Source organism: Pristiophorus japonicus, chromosome 9 (assembly GCF_044704955.1).
Source record: "Pristiophorus japonicus isolate sPriJap1 chromosome 9, sPriJap1.hap1, whole genome shotgun sequence".
NCBI lineage: Eukaryota > Metazoa > Chordata > Chondrichthyes > Pristiophoridae > Pristiophorus > Pristiophorus japonicus.
This window is the reverse complement of record NC_091985.1, coordinates 131,620,420-131,641,702: the sequence shown is the minus strand read 5'-3', so window position 1 is coordinate 131,641,702 and position 21,283 is coordinate 131,620,420. Positions and strand designations below refer to the sequence as shown.

General features: G+C 44.9%; 1 pseudogene; it reads left to right on the top strand.

Annotated features, from left to right (window-relative positions):
* Positions 1-240: 240 nt before the first annotated feature.
* LOC139273923 (D-beta-hydroxybutyrate dehydrogenase, mitochondrial-like) lies at positions 241-10,193 on the top strand (annotated as a pseudogene).
* The last annotated feature ends 11,090 nt before the right edge of the window (positions 10,194-21,283 follow it).

Sequence of the window (21,283 nt, the reverse complement as noted above, 5' to 3'; positions counted from 1 at the left end):
TTTAGATCTGCTTCAAAAGTAGGAGAGCCGAGTCGATAATTTCTCACCTCCTCCTTCACTGCAGAACACTAGAGGGTCTCAGCAAAGAGTGAACAAAAACAAATAGACCCGACTAGCCAGTCTGAAGAGCAACTGCATGGAAACCTTTGTGACAAGGAGAATGTCTGCAGCTGTACAGATGTGTGGAGTTTTACTGCTGGCCGGTGTTCTGCACTCATTCGGGGTTGTTGCTTTTACGGCATGCGGTGCCTGATCCCTTCGATAATCTGGATTGTGTCACAGAAGCAGTCGGCTGGTCCCATTGACCCAAAAGGCAGGGCCGTGCTGATCACAGGCTGTGACATGGGCTTTGGACATCTCTTGGCCAAGCAGCTAGATTAGCTGGGATTCCATGTGTTTGCTGGGTGCTTGTTCCCAAACGGACAAGGGGCGCAGAGTTTGAAGAAGGAATGCACCAATAAACTGAATATTCTGAAACTTGATGTTACCCTGGATGAAGATGTGGCAAAATCAAAGGCATTTGTGGAGGCAAATTTACCAGCTAAAGATATTTACTGAAAACAGTGAGTGTGTAATAATCCCGCCGGTGCCTTTATATCCTAATTGCTGGCAATTGATGAGAAGAAATTATGATGGAGAAACAGAGAAAGTTAGGGTAGAGAAATGCAAAATCATGGTGCAAGAGAAATGTTTTGAGGAAGGTTTTGAAAACAGGAATAGTTGAGGGTTGGCAAGGGAGAGGGATCTAGGCAAACAGTTCCAGGGGGCAGGAAGTTAGCGGCTGACTGGTGGAGTGGAGGGATTGTAGAACAAGGAGATATCAAGGATTAGTGGAGCGGAGATTTGTATGGGGGATTTAAGGCAGAAAGGTTATCATCATCATAGGCAATCCCTCGGAATCAAGGAAGACTTGCTTCCACTCTAAAAATGAGTTCTTAGGTGATTGAACAGTCCAATACGAGAACCACAGTCTCTGTCACAGGTGGGGCAGATAGTCGTTGAAGGAAGGGATGGGTGGGACTGGTTTGCCGCACGCTTTTTCCGCTGCTTGCGTTTGATTTCTGCATGCTCTCGGCGATGAGACTCGAGGTGCTCAGCACCCCCCCGGATGCACTTCCTCCACTTAGGGCGGTCTTTGGCCAGGGACTCTCAGGTGTCGGAGGGGATGTTGCACTTTATCAGGGAGGCTTTGAGGGTATCCTTGAAACATTTCCTCTGCCCACCTTTGGCTCGTTTGCCGTGAAGGAGTTCTGAGTAGGGCGCTTGCTTTGGGAGTCTCGTGTCAGGCATGCGAACAATGTGGCTTCGGAATTAAAGGCAGGGCCAGGCCGTGGAGGGATTTGAACGTGAAAATGATCATTTTGAAATCAATTTCCTGGGGGAGTGGGGAGCCACTGAAGCTCGGACAGGGCAGAAGTGACGGGAGTGTTGGGTTTTGTGTGGGTGAGGATGTTGGCTGCAGCATTTTGGATGAATTGAAGCTTGGGAAGGGGTGAGGCAAGTGAAAAGAGCAACAGGGATGTTCAGCCTCTATGTCTCCAAGCTTTTTCAGGGGCACCTCTTTTTTCCGTTTGTTTTTCCTGAATAAATTCTGTTGTCTGTTAACTTTTTTTAATTGCTCTTCTCAGCAAAGTATTCGTCCGTTTGTATGTTTTCTGGGAAAAAAGGGACCTTTTCATTATAAATTGTAATCTTGCCATACTGCAACAAAACCTGATGGATAATTTTAATTGCTTCATAGCTTGACCTACAATACCACTGTGGCCCTTCTAAACAACCACACACAAGCACTGAATGAGTTTTTTATTTACAGCCATATACACTGTTGTTGAACTGTACTGACGAGCTGAATTTGTATTTCAGGTCTGTGGGGATTAGTTAGCACCGCTGGAATTTCAGCATGGGATGAGGTGGAATGGAACAACATTCAGGTCTATCAAAAACAAGCTGACGTTAACCTTGGGGGCAGCATCCGGATAACCATAGCTTTCATTGCACTTCTTCGACAAGTATTGTAGCCGTTTCAATTTCGATCAAAAACTCACGTTCAAATTCCTGCTAAAATGCAGAATGCACAGTGGTACAGAACCATTAAGGCAGGAATGGCCAATGCTTCGCCAACTGTTTGAAACTCCCCCCCCCCCCCCGCCAAGCCCCCCTCAACCCCCCGGTCCTCCCCACCACCTCATAGCTCTTTGAGAAGGCATGTTTTTCATATAGGGAAATATCTTCGGCTTGCGTGTTGCTGCATCTGCCAGGCATACATGATAATGTTTAGGACATAATGTCCAGAAGGGCTGTATTCAAATAAAACTGGAAAAACTAGTAAAGTGGAAGGAACAATTATAAAGAAAATTATGGGGTGGGGGGGAGGGGAATGGAGAAAACTAGCAAATGCTGGCCACCACTTTCAAAAAAGCCTCTCCCAAAATGGGCACAATTTGTTGGATGGCTGGTTCTCCTGCTTTTCCACCCTTTTTTCAAATGCAGGTGCTTCTTGTGCCTGCCCTCCCCTATCGCACCAAAGTCATTGAGAAGGTAAAACTGGCAGGATAATGCCATTCACCAAACGTCCTGCCACTTCCATCTTATTAATCCCCAGTGGAAACTGTGACTGAATGAAGCTGGCGTGCTTGTGTCTCCATAGTTCACCATGGTGCAATTATGTCCGCAATACCTGGCTTCCTAACAGCAATCGAATGTAAATGAATCGATACAAGGGAACATTTCACAGTGACCTGCATTCCTCACTATTGCTTGCAAGCACCAGTACAGTTACATATATCACAAAATATTGGGTTTAGATGCTTCTTAACTCATGAGACGTCATTTCAACATAGTACTTTATTAATCAAAGCCCATGTGAACTCAATTAGACACAGCGTTAATAGACAGTTAACCAGAATTTATCAGATCTATTCTAATACAAGCAACAATGAAGTAGTTGATGACAGACCTATATGGTTGAAACATTCACTGATTTTGGTGGCTGTCTCGTGTTTTCCTGAAGTGACAGATAGCAGGAGCTTTTTTCTCTTTTTATAGTAATTTCATTACCTACATATGTTCACATTTGAGACTTCTTCTTAGGCAGTCCCTCAGAGTTGAGGATGACTTGCTTCCACACTAATATAAATTCTCAGGTGACTGATGAGTCCAATGCGGGACCTACAGTCTCTGTCACTTTTGGGGCAGGCAGTGGTTACAGGGATGGGTGGCTAGGGTACTTGGGTTGTTGTGTGCTCATTCCGCTTTTTGCGCTTGGCTTCCGCGTGCTCCCGACAAAGAGACTCGAGGTGTTCGGCGCCCTCCCGGATGCTTATCCTTCACTTTGAGTGGTCTTGGGCCAGGGATTCCCAGGTATCGGTGGGGATTTTGTTCTTTTTCAAGGAGGTTTAAATTTTGAAGCATTTCCTCTGCCCACCTGGGACTTGCTTGCCGTGTTGGAGCTCTGAATAGATCGCTTGTTTTGGGAGTCTAGTATCGGGCATGCAGAAGATGTGTCCCGTCCATCGGAGCTGATCGAACGTGGTCAATGCTTTGATGCTGGGGATGTTGGCCTGAGCGAGAACACTGATGTTGGTGCGCCTGTGCTGCGCAAATGACTCCCTGCTAACTTTAAGCATGTGGCATGAGTCCACCTGTATTATCACATTACTGTTTGTGGGAACTTGCTGTGCCCAAATTGGCTGCCGCGTTTCCTACATTACAACAGTGACTACACTTCAAAAGTAATTCATTGGCTGTGAAGCGCTTTAGACATCCTGAGGTCATGAAAGGCACTATATAAATGCAAGTCTTTATTTGTTTTGATTTTATAATGTAGGTGTGATAAAGCCTGCGAATGTATTTGGTGACATTATGTCTGGCAAAGCCAGTATGGGACTTATGTCTATTATCTCTCTAACACACCTTCTTTCATTTTGTACCATTTCAATCATAAAAACATAGAAATTTACAGCGCAGAAGGAGGCCATTTCGGTCCATCGTGTCCACGCCGGTCAACAAAGAGCCACACGGCCCTTGGTCATCAGCCCTAAAGGTTACATATAAACCTATGAACAATGACGGAAAGGCAAATAGCACCCAGCCCAACCAATCTGCCACACCACAACTGCGACACCCCTTATACGAAAACATTCTACACTCCACCCCAACCGGAGACATGTGATCTCCTGGGAGAGGCAAAAAACAGATAAAAATCCAGACCAATTTAGGGAGAAAAAATCTGGGAAAATTCCTCTCCGACCCATCCAGGTGATCGAAACTAGTCCAGGAGATCACCCTGGCCGTATTCTATTCCCTGCAGTACTTACCATTATATCTGCTCCGTCCAACGAAAGGTCATCCAGTCTAATCCCAATTACCAGCTCTAGGTCTGTAACCCTGCAGGTTACTGCACTTTAAGTGCCCATACAACCATCTCTTGAAAGTGGTGAGGGTTTCTGCATCCACCACTCTTCCAGGCAGCGAGTTCCAGATCCCCACAATCCTCTGCGTAAAGAAGCCTCCCCACAAATCCCCTCTAAACCTTCCACCAACTACCTTAAAACTATGCCCCCTCGTAATAGACCCCTCCACCAATGGAAATAGACCCTTACCATCCACTATGTCCAGGCCCCTCAATATTTTGTACACCTCAATGAGGTCTCCTCTCAACCTCCTCTGTTCCAATGAGAACAAACCCAGCCTATCCAATCTAATTCCAGGCAGCATCCTAGTAAATCTCCTCTGCACCCTCTCTAGTGCAATCACATCCTTCCTATAATATGGTGACCAGAACTGCACGCAATACTCCAGCTGTGGCCTAACCAAAGTATTATACAATTAAAGCATAACCTCCCTGCTCTTATATTCTATGCCTCAGCCAATGCAGGCAAGCATTCCATTTGCCTTCTTAACCAACTTATCCACCTGGCCTGCTACTTTCAGGGATCTGTGGACAAGCACTCCCTTTGTTCATCTACACTATTAAGTAGCCTACCGCTTAATGTGTATACCCTTTCCTTATTAGCCCTCCCTTCACACTGCTCAATTAAATTCCATTTGCCAATGCTCTGCCCACCTGACCAGTAGATTGATATCTTCCTGCAGTCTTTGACGTTCCTCTTCGTATCAACCACACAACCAATTTTAGTGTCGTCTGCAAACTTCTTAATCGTACTCCCTATATTCAAATCTAAGCTGATATATACCACAAAGAGCAAGGGTCCCAGTACTGAGCCCTGTGGAACCCCACTGGAAACATCCTTCCAGTCACAAAAGCATCCATCAATCATTACCCTTTGCTTCCTACCTCCAAGGCAATTTTGGATCCAGCTTGCCAATTCGCCCTGTATCCTATGGGCTTTAACCTTCATGATCAGTCTACCATGTGAGATCTTATCAAAAGCCTTGCTAAAGTCCATATACACATCGTATGCACTACCCTCATCGACCCTTTTGGTTACCTCCCCAAAAAATTCAATCAGGTTAGTCAGACACGATCTTCCCTTAACAAATCCGTGCTGACTCTCCCTAATTAATCCTTGCCTTTCCAAATGCAGATTTATCCTGTCTTTCATGATTTTTTCCAATTAATTTTCCTACCATTGGGGTTAGACTGACAGGCTTGTAATTACTCGGCCTATCCCTTTCTCCCTTTTAAACAAGGGTACTACATTAGCAGTCCTCCAATCCTCTGGCACCATGCCCAGATCCAAAGAGGATTGGAAAATGATGATCAAGGCTTCTGCTATTTCCTCTTTTTCATCGTTCAACAGCCTGGGATGCATTTCATCCGGGCCTGGGGACTTATCTACTTTCAAAGCTGCTAAACCCCTTAATACTTCCTCTCTCACTATATTTATTTCATCCAGAATATCACACTCCTCCTCGATAGCAGTATGTACAATGCCCCTTTCCTTTGTGAAAACAGATGCAAAGTATTCGTTAAGAACCCCACCAACATCTTCCGCCTCCACACAAAGATTACCCTCATGGTTTCAAATAGGCCCTACCTTTTATTTAGTTACCCTCTTACTCTTAATATATTTCTATAACATCTTAGCGTTTTCCTTAATTTTACTGGCCAAGAATTTCTTGTGCTCTCTCTTAGCATTCCTAATACCCTTTTTAATTTTGCCTCTTAACTTTCTATATTCCTCTAAAGATTCTATAGTATTTAGCTGTTGATATATGACATAAGCGTCCCTTTTTTTCTTAATCCTCCCCTGTAAGTCCCTAGACATCCAGGGGGCTCTAGAATTATTTTTCCCAGCCTTATTCTTTAGGGGCACATGTTTGGCCTGAGCCTTCCGGATCTCCTCCTTAAATGCCTCCTACTGTTCTGACACTGATTTACCCACAAGTAACTGTTTCCAGTCCATTATGGCCAAATCACTCCTTAACTTAGCAAAATTAGCTTTTCCCCAATTTGGAACTTTTATTCCAGGCCTATTCTTGTCCTTATCCATAACCAACTTGAATCTGACTGAATTATGGTCACTGGCACCCAAGTGCTCTCCCACTAATACCCCTTCAACCTGCCCAACTGCATTCCCCAAAACTAAATCCAAGACTGCCCCTTCTCGTGTTGGGCTTGCTACATACTGACTAAAAAAGTTCTCTTGAATGCATTTCAAGAATTCCGCACCCTCTATACCCTTCACACTAAATTTGTTCCAATCAGTATTTGGACAGTTAAAATCCACTACAATTACTACCCTATGGTTTTTGGACTTCACACCACTTGGACTACATATTTGCTCCTCTATCTCCCTCCCACTGTTTGGGAGTCTATAATACACGCCCAGAAGTGTGATCGCCTCTTTTTTATTTTTCAATTCGACCCATATGGCCTCATTTGATGATCCCTCTAACATATCAGCCCTCCTCACCGCTGCAATAGTTTCTTTAATCAGTACCGCAATCCCCCACCCCCATCACCCCCCCCCCCACTTTTTACCCCCCTCTCTATTTTGTCTAAAAATTCTGTAGCCAGGAATATTGATCTGCCAAACCTGCCCCTCTTTCAGCCATGTTTCTGTAATGGCTATAATGTCATACTCCCAAGTGTCTACCTGTGCTCTTAGCTCACCCGCCTTAATCGCTATACTCCTTGCATTAAAGTATATACCATTCAGCACAGGAAGACCTCCTTGCTTACTACATACTAAGCCCTGTTTCCTCTGTCTTACAGATTCGCTTCCTCGATTCTTGCTATCCAATTTCTGCTTTACTTCCTTCCCTTTTGAATTCGTTCTCAGGTTCCCATCTCCCTGCCAAGCTAGTTTAAACTCTCCCCAACAGCACTAGCAAAACTCCCCGCGAGGATATTGGTCCCAGCACTGTTGAGGTGCAACCCGTCCGGTTTGTACAGGTCCCATCTCCCCCAGAAGTGGTCCCAATGCCTCAAGAATTTAAAGCCCTCACGCCTATACCAACTTTCCAGCCACGTGTTCATCCTCTCAATCCTTCTATTCTTATACTCATTAGCACGTGGCACCGGTAGTAACCTGGAGATTACTACCTTTGAGGTCCTACCCTTTTATTTTCTTCCTAGCTCCCTGAATTCTTCCTGTAGGACCTCATCCCTTATTTTACCTATGTCATTGGTTCCGATATGGACCACGACCTCTAGCTGTTTACCCTCGCCCTCCCAGGATGCCCTGTGTCTGCTCTGTGACATCCTTGACCCTGGCACCAGGGAGGCACAAAATCATTCGGGAATCATGCCTACGACCATAGAAATGCCTGTCTGTTCCCCTAACTATAGAATCACCGATCACTCGCGCTCTTTTGTTCTTCGTCCCTCCCCCCTGTACAACTGAGCCGCCCGTGGTGCCTTGGAATTGGTTCTGGCTGCACTCCCCAGAGCCACCATTGTCCTTACCAATACTCAGAAGTGAATATTGGTTTGAAAGCGAGATGGACTCACGGGGGGACTCCTGCGCTACCTGCCTAGCACACTTACTATGTCTGCTGGTCACCGACTTCCCCTCTTTAAGCCGCGGGGTGACCACCTCTGAAATGTGCTATCCTCATAGTTCTCAGCCTCGCGGATGCACCTTATTGACTCCACCCGCTGCTCCAGCTCCGAAACGCGGAGCTCGAGCAGTTGAAGCTGGAGACACCTCCTGCACACATAGTTGTCTAGGCCACGCGAAGTACTGTATTTGGTTTGGTGGGTTGTTCTACAATCAACAACAACAATAACAATAAAACCAGAAAATGCTGGCAACATCAGTTCTGACATCGTGGCCCCCCGACCTGCGAGAGAACAGCTCCACAGGTCGGGCTATAAAAGAGCTGGAGCGGCATATCACTCCAACCTCCAGTGTGAGCTGCTCCAAGTATGTGATGATTTTGAGATGGGTGACTGGTTGCCGTTTTGGTGCATGGGCAGGAACATCGGCAGGGCCCAGGTACAGAGGAGTGGGAAGGTCGGGGCGGATGAGCAGCAAGTGTTTGTGGCGAGATGCGGTAAATTTTTATAGTGAAGGAGCAGCGAGAGATTGTGGCGGAGGTGCGACAGATGAGGGTACGGGGCCCAGAAGAGTCTAGGGTCCAGGGGCAGTATGGGCCAGCCCACACTGCGATATGTGTGCGTACTAGGTCCGTGCAGCAAAGTAGGTCTCCAGTCGTCCTGGTTAACCCTTGCCACTGGATAAAGGCCTAGCTCTGTCAAGCCTGTGTGGTGGCTGATGTGCAACAGTCACCACACGTTAAAAAAAAAATTCACGCACAGGTATCTTCCACCCCCTCAATTGGAGTTCAGGACTGGAACATCGGGTCCTTCATTGAAACATCTGTGAACTCGTGGAAGCAAGTTATTCTCGTTCGAAGGACCGCCTATGATGACGATAACTCTGTTTCTCTCTTGACAGATGCTGCCTGACTTGCTGAGTGTTTCCAGCAGTTTCGGATTTTTATTTCAGCTTCCAGCATCCGCAGCATTTTGCTTTTGAAACAACAATAACAACTTGTATTTATATAGCGCCTTTAATGCAGAAAAATGTCACACGGTGCTTTCACCGACATTCACCAACCAGAAGATATTCTGCCAATTGCTTGAATAATGTGCAGCATTGGTTGAAAACCATTTAATTGTTTAACGAGAAATCATGAAATCACTGGCAACACAAAGTTGTATCTCTAATATTCTATTTTCCGAACTCCACAAGTGCAAAATATAACCTGGTATTAGTGTATTCATCACAAATAGAACAGTAATTTGGGTTCAGAATTGCAACAGCACAGCAGCAGCTGAGTACCACTTAGTGTGATATAATTCAGTCGGCATTACAAACACATAGCTGGGTTCAGCTGAATATATTATCACCCAGTTTCCGTTGCTTTCGAGGACTACCCGACAAGAACAATTCTGAACACATGCTGCTGATGGAGAGCCTTGTCTATCAACAGTGCATATTGGAACTCCTCTGAAACTTAATATCACATTCAATCATACTATGATGACTATTTGCAAGATGTTCCTAAACTTCTCAGCTGCAGTTCCCGCACTGATGGGTCCTATAGTCAGGTGGCAATCAATTACTCTAGGATAGATTGCTATTTCAATATGGCATTACAGTACACTTGCTTCTCATAGGTATACTTACCAATAGCTGTATGAGGCATATCAGCCAGTTTTCCAGGTAGTCCAGGATCCCCACAAAAGTGTCATTGGGACATGGAGGGGCGGACAGAAGAAAGGCTTGTTCCCTCTTCCTCTGCAAGTTCTTGGGGCAGTGAGAAAACAACAGAAGCCTGACAGAAATGGATTGGCCCCAATATTTTCCCCCTCACTTACAAGTCCATTGGTTTCTTCATTGCACAGTGGAGTTTTTTAAACTGTTTACTATTTGTTGTTCTGAAAAGTGACATCCAATTTTTCTTTTTTATATATTTTAGGTCGCTTTGTTTTTATGTCCGGCATGACTGCATATATTCATTCTGGGGGATGTAGTAGCTATATGCTCACTAAGTGTGGTATAGAAACATTTTCAGACTGCTTGAAGATTGAAATGAAGAAATTTGGAATAAAGGTGAGCCATCAATATCAAATTTGCAGGTCTTACAACAAAAAAGAGCAAAATGAAGGTTAGTTCTGTTTTACAAAAGCACATTGTTTCCTCCAGGTCAGCATCATTGAGCCAGGGAACTACACATTTGCAACAAACATTCTACAAGTGAAGACAACTGAAACATAGAAACATAGAAAATAGATGCAGGAGTAGGCCATTCGTCCCTTCGAACCTGCACCACCATTCAATATGATCATGGTTGATCATTTTTGCAACTTTAGTACCCCATTCCTGCTTTCTCTCCATACCCCTTGATCCCTTTAGCCGTAAGGGCCATATCTAACTCCCTTTTGAATATATCTAACAAACTGGCCTCAACAACTTTCTGAGGTAGAGAATTCCACAGGTTCACAATTCTCTGAGTGAAGAGGTTTCTCTTCATCTCGGTCCTAAATGGCTTACCCCTTACCCTTAGACTCTGACCCCAGGTTCTGGACTTCTCCAACATCGTGAACATTCTTCCTGCATCTAACCTGTCCACTCCCGTCAGAATTTTATATGTTTCTATGAGATCGCCTTTCATTCTTCTAAATTCCAGTGAATATAAACCTAGTCGATCCAGTCTTTCTTCATATGTCAGTCCTGTCATCCCGGGAATCAGTCTGGTGAACCTTCACTGCTCTCCCTCAATAGCAAGAATGTCCTTCCTCAGATTAGGAGACCAAAACTGTACAAAATATTCAAGGTGTGGCCTCACCAAGACCCTATACAATTGCAGAAAGACCTCCCTGCTCCTATACTCAAATCCGCTCGCTATGAAGACCAACATGCCATTTGCCTTCTTCACCGCCTGCTGTACCTGATTCCAACTTTCAATGACTGATGTACCATGATACCCAGGTCTCGTTGCACCCCCACTTTTCCTAATCTGTCACCATTCAGATAATATTCTGCCTTCCTGTTTTTGCCACCAAAGTGGATAACCTCACATTTATTTACATTCTGCTGCATCTGCCATGCATTTGTCCACTCACCTAACCTGTCCAAGTCACCCTGCAACCTCTTAGCATCCTCCTCACAGCTCACACTGCCACCCAGCTTAGTGTCATCTGCAAACTTGGAGATATTACATACAATTCCTTCATCTAAATCGCTAATGTATATTGTAAATAGCTGGGGTCCCAGCACTGAACCTTGCGGTACCCCACTAGTCACTGCCTGCTATTCTGAAAAGGACCCGTTTATTCCTACTCTTTGCTTCCTGTCTGCCAACCAGTTCTCTAACCACGTCAATACATTACCCCCAATACCAAGTACTTTAATTTTCCACACTAATCTCTTTTGTGGGACCTTGTCAAAAGCCTTTTGAAAGTCCAAATACACCACATCCACTGGTTCTCCCTTGTCCACTCTACTAGTTACATCCTCAAAAAATTCTAGAAGATTTGTCAAGCATGATATCCCTTTCATAAATCCATGGTGACTTGGATCGATTGTGTCACTGCTTTCCAAATGCGCTGCTATTACATCTTTAATAATTGATTCCAACATTTTCCCCACTACTGATGTCAGACTAACCCCTATAATTCCCTGTTTTCTCTCCCTCCTTTTTAAAAAAGTGGTGTTACATTAGTTACCCTCCAATCCATAGGAACTGAGCCAGCGTCTATAGAATGTTGGAAAATAACCATCAATGCATCCACTATTTCTAGGGCCACTTCCTTACGTAATCTGTGATGCAGACTATCAGACCCTGGGCATTTATCGGCCTTCAGTCCCATCAATTTCCCTAACACAATTTCCTGACTAATAAGGATTTCTTTCAATTCCTCCTTCTCGCTAGATCCTCGGTCCCCTAGTATTTCCGGGAGGTTATTTGTGTCTTCCTTAGTGAAGACAGAACCAAAGTATTTGTTCAATTGGTCTGTCATTTCTTTGTTCCCCATTATAAATTCACCTGATTCTGACTGCAAGGGACCTACATTTGTCTTCATTAATCTTTTTCTCTTCACATATCTATAGAAGCTTTTGCAGTCAGTTTTTATGTTCCCGGCAAGCTTACTCTCATACTCTATTTTCTCCCTCCTAACTAAATCCTTTCTCCTCCTCTGCTGAATTCTAAATTTCTCCAAATCCTCAGGTTTGCTGCTTATTCTGGCCAATTTATATGCCTTTTCCTTGGATTTAACACTATCCCTAATTTCCCTTGTTAGCCACGGTTGAGCCACCTTCCCCATTATATTTATACGCCAGACAGGGATGTATAATTGTTGAAGTTCATACATGTGATCTTTAAATGTCTGCCATTGCCTATCCACCGCCAACCCTTTAAGTATCATTCGCCAGTCTATCCTAGCCAATTCACATCTCATACCATCGAAGTTACCTTTCTTTAAGTTCAGGACTCTAGTCTCTGAATTAACTGTGTCACTCTCCATCTTAATGAAGAATTCTACCATATTATGGTCACTCTTCGCCAAGGGCCCTCGCACAACAAGATTGCTAATTAATCCTCTTTCATTAGACAACACCCAGTCTAGGAAGTCTGGAACAAATTAAATGACTCTCTAAAAAGTGTCTACAGCAAAGAGTACATCCAGCTGTCACCTGGGAGTCCCTGGCCAAAGACCGCCCTAAGTGGAGGAAGTACATCCGGAAGGGCACTGAGCACCTCGAATCTCGTCGCCGAGAGCATGCAGAAATCAAGCGCAGGCAGTGGAAAGAGCGTGCGGCAAACCAGTCCCACCCACCCCTTTCCACCTGTGACAGAGACTGTGGTTCTCGTATTGGACTGTACAGCCACCTAAGAACTCATATTAAGAGCGGAAGCAAGTCTTCCTCGATTCCGAGGGATTGCCTTTGATGAGGATGATGATGATGACAGAAAACTATGAACACATATCCCCAGAATCCTGTGGATGTTACAGATACCATCGTAGAGGCTCTAATATCCCCCAGTCCTAAGGCACGATACCTTATGATCTCCCTGGTTGAAAGGGTCATTATTTTTACGTGTGTTCACCTTCCATCCTGGTTCACAGATGTCGTTTTCAGTTATAGCAAAGGCCAACGTAAAAGGAACACATTGATAGCTTTTTCAGGTAAACCACTAGAATGAAGCAACCTTGGTTTAAAATTTGGTGCTAGAGGTGGTGAAATGGTGGGGATTAATAAAAAACATTTATAATCTTGTACTGCCTGCAGTTATTACTTCACACTGTACCTCTGCATTGAGGTTATGATCTGTCAAAAGAAGAATTTAATATTTTTAAATTGTGTATAATTTACATCAATTTCATCTTCCCTCAAATGTGAGCTGTAGCTAATTGCTCTTCCTACAAATGTTATTTGTCTCTTTTTGAAATAAATATATTTTGCTGTATACGTTAAGTAAGATCTTTTTTGAGGAGGTAACCAATGTTCCCTCTAATTTAATTTTGCCCTGAGCGGGCCACAAACTCCTTTGAGTGTGACCTTTTTAACCATGGGCAAAGTTTACAACAACATCAACCTTTACAACAACAACAACTTTTACAACAAAGACAGCAACCAGGTAAAAGCTTATATACAGTACTGGCATATTGCCATCCCACCGTCTCAAATCATTAGACAATCAGAAAAACTCTTAAATATCATGAAATTATGAACCTCATTCGTGGTTTTATTTGATCTCTAACAGGTCACAGCTCTTACAAAAACTATATTACACGTGTCTCATGTTCAAATTTGCTCTGTCAGGTGTCCCATTAAAGTTAATCAAAATATTTTGGGGTCATTGTCCCATTAGGAGAATATTGGAGATTAGCTGGGACAATGGGGGAGTAGGAAGAAGCAGAACCCATGTGAGGTGTTAATAGCAAAGTGGCCAGAGCAATGGAGGCACTGAAGCTAACACATAGGCAGGAATTTTCCAGTGGGCGGGGGGGGGGGGAGGGGCGTCAGCAGGCGGGGCTGGTAGCTGGTCAGGTGTGACATTTTTTTTTTGACAGCCGGTCTGGACCCCGTAATCAACACGCCACCATGCGCCTTTCCCAATGTCGGGTCTGTCAGCGCTGAGCAGACCCAACAGACAGCGGCGGGAGAACCAATTAAACTCATTAGAATCTAGTTGCTATATCATTAACAGGTTTTTATAACTCACCTTTTCACTTTAACTTCATGGCCATGGGAATCACGCTGTCCGGCTGTCAACCGTGGAGTTCAGTGGCCATTGCTCCAGCTGATTACTTGACAGCTTCAAATGTACAATGAAAGCTCCCACCTGACAGATCATCACTTTTCTCAGCCACAAGCAGTTTCTCAGTTTATTTCCAGCACAGATTCTGCCGGCTTTCCATTTTCCAGTCTCCATCCACTCTTACCGCATTGGAAGAACTCTCTCACCATTGACAGAATGCTTCTGTCATCTCTACTTCACCTGCCATCTTATTCCATCAACATACGTGCCCTTTATACTGTCTCACTTGGTCCTCAGAATCTAACCATGATCAGACCCAACACCAGCAGCACCAGTCACACCAGCATCACCAACAACAACACCAATCTTCTCTGCAATCACCCAATGCTGCACAGGACAGAGATCATCAGCGCCCAAGCACATTTCTGCCTGGGACACCAGATTTATTTCATTTGATGCTGTTACATAATGCACCAGGTTGGCACAACCCCACACCAACAACATAACGCATCCCTACAACGTGCAAGCCATTCTTTTCACACTCATCACCATTGCGGAGGTTACAGCTATGTCTCACCATTCACTGCAACTCACTAAGCCACTTCCAAAGGTACACACAAATCTGTCCAAAAGTGCAAAGTGTTGGTTTCAATGTTTCACACCACATTAACAGAAACTTTACATGAACATTGGATAAAACACCCAAGTGGCTACCCTTGTGTTGTTAGTTGGTATGATTGCAGTAGCATGAGGTTAAGTGTGAGGGGTTGGTTGCTAGCAAGATGGGAATGTGATAATGTAGATAGAGGGAGATGGGTGGAGGTGCAAGGTAAGTTGGTGTGAATAAGGCTGTGCAGGAGTAGGGTAGGGAAGGCAGAGTGATGGGGATGTACCGAGAGGCACAGCAGAATGAAGGTGAGTGTGGCTTTGTACTAATGTTTCGTGATGAAATGAGATCATTTAAATATTTGCACCACTGCACCCAAGTCCTCCTGATGACATCCCTGCTTGTGATCGCCTCTGAAATGTGTTGCCAGGCTGTGTTGGTGTCCTGGGGAGGTCTCTTCCGCCCATCGGAAGGGAAGAGGACCTTCCTGCCTGCTCTAATTCCCTCCATAAGCAGGGATTCCCTCCATATACATGCCATAGAGGGAATGCAACAAAGGTTCACCAGACTGATTCCTGGGATGGGGGGTGGGGGCAGGGGGAGGGGGTTGTCTTATGAGGAGAAATTGAATAGACTAGGCCCATGTTCTCCAAAATTTAAAAGAATGAGAGGTGATCTCATTGAAACATACAAAATTCTTACAGGGCTTGACAGGGTAGGGAGGATGTTACCCCTGACTGGGGAGTCTAGAACGAGGGGTCACAGTCTCAGAATAAGGGGTCATTTAGGACTGATATGAGGAAAAATTTCTTCACTCAGAGGGTGGTGAATCTTTGGAATTCTCGACCCCAGAGGACTGTGGTGGCTCAGTCGTTGAGTATATTCAAGACAGAGATCGGTAGATTTATGGATATTAAAAGAATAAAGGGATATGGGGATAGTGTAGGAAGGTGGAGTTGAGGTAGAAGATCAGCCATGATCCTTTTGAATGGCTGAGCAGGCTCGAGGGGCCGAATGGCCAACTTCTGCTCCTATTTTTTATTTTCTTATGTTCTTATGATATGTCATGAATGACGTCACCAGACCCGCTTCCTCTAAATGGACTTGGAAATGCATTGGATGGGCTTAACAAGTCCTATCAATGTAAAATCATTTTCCAGAGCAGGATGGAGCCAACAGTGGGGTCAGGACCCGCCACCGACTTTGCCCACCCACTGAGGTAATGAAAATCTCGGCCATAGCAACTATTAGCACATTAACTATCTGGGATTGTTCAGGTCCTTTGTAAATTCAGACAGGAAATATCAGGTTAAATTGATTAGCTGTTAAACTAAGATGGCCATTATGTCAAGGTCTGGAGGTTTGGTGAGAAGGAATCTTGCTTCGCTATACATTCTTGGCAAAATCTCTCACCTTCATTGCTACCCCTACTCATCTTATTCTCCTCTCCTCACATCCATTCTACCTCTCCTCACATCCATTCTATCTCTCCTCACATCCATTCTATCTCTCCTCACATCCCATTCTACCTCTCCTCACATCCCATTCTACCTCTCCTCACATCCCATTTTACCTCTCCTCACATCTATTCTACCTCTCCTCACATCCCATTCTACCCCTACTCTGCTACTATCCTGCTCTCTATTTACTACATTGCCCAGTTTTGTATCATCCACAAATGTCAAAATTATACTCCTTATACCCAAATCCAGGTCATTTATATATAACAAACAAAGCAATGGTCCTAATACCGATCACTGTGGGACCCCACTGCATACTGTTGTCCAGTCAGAAAAACATCGGTTCACCACTACTCTCTGCCTCCTATCCTGTAGCCAATTATATAGCCAAGTTACTTCTATCCCTTTAATACCATGTGCTTCTATTTTCTGAATAAATCTGTTATGTGGTATCCATCGATTGCCTTTTTAAAGTCCATATATACATCTACTAAACTACTTTCATGAACCCTCTCTGTTACTTCATCAATCAGGTTAGTTAGAAATGATTTGCCTTTAACAAATCTGTGCTGGCTGTCCGTTATTAATCCATCTGAACCACAGGAGCAGATTTAAGATTTCATCTCAAAAACAAAATTGTTGGTGGAACAAAAACACACAATGAACCAAATAGCTTGTTCTGTTAAGCTTTCTTATTATTACACAAGTCATTAGCATTAACTTTGATTCCAACATTTGTTGGGAGATGGTGAGGAACAAAAGCTGGACATGCATTCAGAGCAAACCCCTTAGGTTAAATAATTCAAATTTGATCCGTGGTCAGTGACTACGAGCAAGGCAGGTATGGGAACTCAGGAGGTAGTGATGGAGGAGCCTCAGCCCTTGCTCTTGTCCAACAGGTACAAGGCTCTTACTCCCTATGTGGCCGAGGGCAGGGATTGCAGGGCGGTTGAGAAAATTGACCACAGCACCGTGGTACAGGGGGCCATTCAAGTGGGGGGAGTAAAAAGAAATGTTGTTGTGGTAGGAGACAGTATAGTTAAGGGGATAGAGACTGTTCTCTGCAGCCAAGAGCATGAGTCCCGAAGGCTGTGTTGCCTGCCAGGGTTATGGACATTTTCTCTGGACTGGAGAGGAACTTGGAGTGGGAGGAGGAAGATCCAGTTGTCGTGGTCCATGTAGGTATCAATGACATAAGTAGGACAAACAAAGAGGTTCTGCTAAGGGAATATGAACAGCGAGGGGCTAAATTAAAAAGCAGAACCACAAAGGTAATAATCTCTGGATTTGAAATATCGGGTCCTCCATTTAAACATCGGTGAACTCATCCCTTTTGGTGTGGAAGCAAGTCATCCTCTTTTGAGGGACTGCCTATGATGATGACTACCTGAGCCACAAGCAAATTTGCATATGGTAAATAAGATCAGAGAGATGAACGCATGGCTCAAAGCCTGGTGTGGGAGAAATGGGCTTTGATTCCTGGTGCACTGCGACGAGTACTGGGGTAAGAGGGTGCTGTTCCATTGCGAAGGGTTTTACTTGAACCGTGCTGGGACTAATGTCCTGGTGAATCAAATAACTAGGGTTGTAGGGCTCAATTTTGGCACACCCCTTTTTTCGGCGCACTTACCAGAGATGCGGCGCTTTTCTCCGTTCAGAAGTGTGCCGAAAAAATTCCTCCCCACTTTGGCCACTGTCCGGCCTCACCCCGGTCGTCGTGTAGCGTGGCCAGTCGAGTCGCGGGACGGAGCCAGCGTCCTGCGCTGAAAACAGTACCGGGATGTCTGCACATGCGCATTTGAGTCGGGTCGCGATGTTCACGCATGCGCAATAGCGCCGAAATTTGACATGTCGTGCTGTTATTACCTTTTGCAGAAGAAGCTTTCGAAGAATACGGCTGAGCAGCGGCACATGGGTGGTGGGCCACCAGTCATCGGAGAGCTGACAGACATCGAGGAGCGGGTGCTGGCACTAGTGGGGAGCCACCCCCGGTCGGCCACGCAAGCAGCAGCAGAACCTGATGTGATGCCACGTGAGTCAATTCATGAAATGTGATGTCTGTGATGATTTTGATAGCGGTAGTGCTTTTGTCGTGCATATGCTGTCTGTAGCGTTTAAATCACCCTGTTACCCTAGCACTCCCTTCTCCTCTAATAACCTCATTTATGTTTTGTAGCTCAGCCAGCAGCGCAGCCCCATGCAACACCACTGAGCCAAGAAGGTGCGGATCTGGAAGTGGCCTCGGCGGGGGATCATCATTCTGGTAGTGAGGAGCCCCGAATCTCGCCCATGGAGCTGCAAGGTGCCTTCTCCACTGATGACAGTGCCAACGTTGAGGAGCCTGCAGCAACAAGCTCCATCATCTATGCAACCCCGATGACATCTAGTGTTCCTGCGGCCATGTCCTCCTCCAACGTGGAGGTAGCGGGCCCAAGCACTTTGCCTCAGGGCACCCCAAGTGTCTCTATGATGGCGTCGACCCCGCGGAAGTTGGTTTGACGCAGCAGGACTGCTCCACAAGCGGCAGATCTAAGCGGTTATATGCTACACTTGTCCAGGAGGAGTGTTGAAATAGGTCAGCAGATCCTCCAAACAATGAGGGGCATCGCCCAACAGCTGGCCACCATGTCCGCTACCATGACCGAGTACATGCCGCGGCGGCCCTGGAGGTGATAGCCAGGAACTCTGGTGGCAGAGGGCTACCAGTGGTCCCGGAGCGCGGCACTGTATCCCAAGGTGTTGCACCCCCATTGCCAACGACACTCGCGAGCCAGGAGGAAGGCTCGGGCTTCTGGCTCGGAGGCTGTTCCCACCTTGGGACCGTCCTCTCCAGTATCCGGCCAACAGCGGATCTGCCATCATCCCCCCAATGAAGCAGTGCCTGAGGAGCACTTTGGCAAGGCGGCTTGGTGTCGGGAGAGGAAGGGGTAGGGGTAGAGGTGGGGAGGAGAAGCTGGGGGGGGGGGGGAGGGAAAGGAAAGTGAGGTGCATGGCTGTAGGTGTTGTATTGATGACAGTATTTTGATATGTTGTTGCTATTTTGTTGGGAGGTTTGGGGGAAGGCGGCGGGGGGGGAAGGGGGGTTTTTTTGCATTTGTGTTCTTTTGAAGTATTGTTGGGAGTGTAAAAAATGTTACAGATGATATAAATGTTTTAATTTTGTTGTGGAGTGGGGTGGGGTGTTTTGCACAGTTCTCAGTATTACTTAATACAGATATTAAATTAATTTTATTTGACATAACATTGTTGCGCATTTTCTCAGATGAGACCGCTTCTTCTGGTAAGTGCGTCGGGTGTATGTCCTCAGACTGCCAGCTCTTTGATTGGGCACATAATGCCCAATAAATCTTCAATAAACCTTCTGCCATCTCTAGTCTGCAGCATGTGAGTAGTCATCAACAGGCTGAGAAATGACAGGCCCCATTACAATAACTATCAGTATTAGACCTATTGTTCACTGTTGGGAATAACTTTCCACACGAGTCCAAGTACAGTGAAGAAAATGCACAGTTTATTATACAGAGTGCTCTGGGAGAAGAGACAGAGGTTCTGCAACCCCGTGAGCATCTTCTCCCCGAGCGTAGCTTTTAGGTTACAATTATACTCTCGGGGGCGTCCCCACCTCCATACATTAATATCCAATTATCTCAGGTTATGGCACATCTTTGCCTTATATGGACACGATCTGCAAGCTTCATTCTTACACTGGAATACAGCATGAACTTACATTACATGTACGCGGAGTCAGTTCCCCTTTATCAGCAGAAAAACAGTGGCCAGTTTCTTGTTATCAGTAAAAGCAGCATATTCCTGTTTGCCGGCTCAATTGTCCATTGTCTTTCCCTTATCTTGTTACTCAAAGTCAGCAGACCTTGGAGTCTGAACATGCTTATGCAGCTAATTTCAGTTTGACCATTCTTTCTTTCCCATAATGCATTGAGTCCCGTTTCTGACACAAATTCTCCCTGCAACGTACAATACTACAGACTAAAAGTTATTCCCCCAACATTCACAAACAATAAATTTACCTACTAAAACAAATAAAATACATTCAGTTTATCCACAGTCTGATAAGATGTTTGTTCAGATGTTCAAATCACCTTAAAATAATTCCAGATTACATCAAAACTCTCCAGAAGTTGAAGAAGCCTTTTTAATGAAAACTTCTCCGATTTACAATATTGCGTCCATATCACTGGGCTTAGTTCAGGTGAGAGCAACTTTTTCTCAGCGTTTGTTTCGGCGAGCGGTGTTTTCAGCAATATGTGTTCGATATGCCAAAAGTAACGCTCAGCGATATTGTGGGCGTTAGTCTCCATTTTTCTGACGTTTACGGCAGGAGAAAATGGGCAGGCGGTATTATTAATTCTCGGCTTTAACTAAATGCCGAAAGTAACGCTTGGGTGATAAGTGAACGATAAATGGGCGTTAGTTTTCATTTTTTAGCGAAATGGCCGATATCTGGATGGTATAAATCATCTCAGCATTAAAATGGATGGTAAGTGGGCGGTAGCGATGCAAAACTAGTGAAAAGTCTAGCCCATAGTGTGTATCCGGGATGGTTTCCTTGAATAGTACATTGTGGAACCAAACAGGGAGCAGGCTATCTTAGATCTGGTACTGTGTAATGTGACAGGATTAATAAATGATCTCATAGTGAAGGATCCTCTTGGAAAGAGTAATCATAGCATGGTGGAATTTCAAATTCAGTTGGAGGGTGAGAAAGTTGGGGCTCAAAACAGTGTTCTGATCTTAAATAAAGACGATTACCAAGGTATGAAAGCAGGGTTGGCTAAAGTGGACTGGGAAAATAGATTAAAGTGTAAGATGATTGATGAGCAGTGGTAGACATTTAAGGAGATATTTCATAACTCTCAACAAAAATATATTCCAGTGAGAAGGAAAGATTTTAAGAGAAGGGAGAACCATCCATGACTAACTAAGGAAGTAAAGGATGGTATCAAATTGAAAACAATGGCATACAAAGTTGCCAAGATTAGTGGGAGGCCAGAGAATTGGGAAATTTAAAAAA